Source organism: Ictalurus punctatus, chromosome 21, assembly GCF_001660625.3.
Source record: "Ictalurus punctatus breed USDA103 chromosome 21, Coco_2.0, whole genome shotgun sequence".
Classification (NCBI taxonomy): Eukaryota; Metazoa; Chordata; class Actinopteri; order Siluriformes; family Ictaluridae; genus Ictalurus; species Ictalurus punctatus.
This window is the reverse complement of record NC_030436.2, coordinates 21,252,975-21,255,474: the sequence shown is the minus strand read 5'-3', so window position 1 is coordinate 21,255,474 and position 2,500 is coordinate 21,252,975.

Genomic DNA, 2,500 nt, shown 5'->3' with positions numbered 1-2,500 from the left:
CACACACACACACTCATACACACACACACAAACACAGACACCACACTCACACTCACAAACACACACTCACACCGCAAAACATTTTCTCAGTTTTACTGATTCTCGTCCACATGCTAGCTCTACTCTCTCACAGAAAAGCGGAGGGCTTGTGGTTCCTGCAGGTTCACGCTGCTGCTCAGGCTACATGACCGCACAGCTCATCACTCAGAGCAGAATGCTAACTGTCCTCTTTTTGGTATGAAAATTCTTTACAAATGTAAATGTTGTGAATCCACAAGTATCCATGAGGAGTTATCAAACACAGACAAAGTTCTTGTCCCAAACTCTGAACCTCCTCCAGAGGGACATTAAATCTGTCATTAGAAATGTGGAGAATGCAGCAGAACCGTGACTCGAGGAGAGCGTCCACCTAAAGAGGGGATTAGTCACAGACCCAACCAGGAGAACTAGGAGAAGTCTGAAGGAGCTGGAGAGATCCACAGCTCAGATGGAGAAGCTGTTCACACCTCATCAGCCTGAGAACACCATCTCAACCGTGAAGCACGATGATGGGAGCATCATGTCGAGGAGGGAAACTGTCAGGGCTGATGGTGAAACACCAACACAACTTACCAACACAAGCCTAGAACAAAACCTGTTCCAGTCTGTACGAGTCTTGAGACTGGGGGCGGAGCTTCACCTTCCAACAGGACACAGATCCTGAGCTTCCTGCCAAAGCTACACCCAGAACCTGAACATGGTAAACCCCAGACCTCAATCTGACTTCACAATAAAATCATACAGCAACATTCTCCATCCAGCATTCTCACCAAAACACATCATGATCCAGATGTGCGATGCTGATAGAGCCAGATGTGATTATTAACCCAGGAGTTTTTATTGAATTCTGTTGATCACAAAAACCCGATTAAAAACATTTCCTTATGAAAGTAGAAGGTGGTCAGTGGCTCTGAGTGACAGTCCTGGCTGATTCCTGCCATGATTTAATTAATGAGAAGCGAGTGTATCTGTAAACCATCTCACTCCTCCACACGCCTGCCGTCTCTTCACACTTCTCTTTAAATCCCACAGAATCTGGCAGTGGCCACCTTATTAAAATTAGACCATCGTTTATTAAAAGCTGTGAGTTTCTCCGACCTTCTGATGGTTTAAAAAAAACACAATTCTGAAAGACGTGGTGGGCGTGTCACGCTAGCGTCCAATCACATTCCTGTAAAATGGTCACATAATGGTCTGAGCGGTGGCTTGAAACGGGATTAGTCATGTGATCAACACGTTTACGTTTCTGACGTCAAAATACACAGAAGCGTTCTCGACTCTTGCGTAAAGACCCACAATGCAGTGCGTCGACAGCATTATAAATCAGTCCCTCCAGAATACTGCGATTTTGCGATCGCAGAAATTTACGCAAAATCAAACTCTGCAGTATTTGGAGAAGTTTGTGATTTATTCTAAATGACCGCATGTTTTCTGCAGGTTTGGGCCGTGTGGTGAGTATCGAGCATCGAGCATGAATACAGCTAAAAGCTCTCATTTGCCATCAAACATCACAGTGAAAGAGCACGCAAAACTATTTGGAGCGATTGCGATTTCACAAATTGATAGATAGATAGAGTCTTTATTGATCATGTATAACCCCTGACCTTCTGATCAGTAACCCAGAAACTTAACCGCCAAGCCACCACTGCCCCCCACTGCCCCCCACTGCCCCCCACTGCCCTGTTCAAATAGTTTTCCATAAAAAAAAGAAACACAAAAAACTTTGCAGGTGCATCACAGATTTTCAGAAAAGTCGCTGCCAAATCAAGTGTTTGTAGCCGCAACAATCACAAAAAAACCTGAAATCCTGTGCGGACTGGACAGCAATTATCTCACACACACACACACACACACACACACACACACACACACACACACACACACACACCTGTCGGAGGTGATGTTGTCCCACGGTCGCTCCGTCTGTGTGCTGCTGTCTGATGATCTATGATACTGTAAGCTCCGCCCTCTTCGCCCTTCTATCTGCACTGTGATTGGCTGCTCGTAGCCGGCCAGGATCCGTAAAGCCTCATGGTTCCGTATATACCTCAGGTCCTGCGCACTCACCTGAAACACACACACACACACCATCATCCATGAGTTTAAATTATCAGATTGAAGAAATATTGGCAAAAATTAAACTCTTGTGCTTTTTCAAAATTATTGGCACCCCCACCTATAATATCTGATCTGAGAGAATCATAGCACTGAGCCTCTTCCTGTCTGAGGCCTTAGTTGAATTTAATGAAAACGCTAATCTTACATGCTAATTAGCTCATTAGCTAACAGGCTACAGCACAGAGATATGACGTTTCCGTTAGTGACGACTCTTCAGTGTGTGTCTCAGCGTCAACATCTACATCCATGTCTCTGTGTGTGAACACTGACACCTGCACTTCTATACATAATTATATGTGTGTGCGTGCGTGTGTGTGTGTGCACGTGTGTGTGTGTGTGGCCT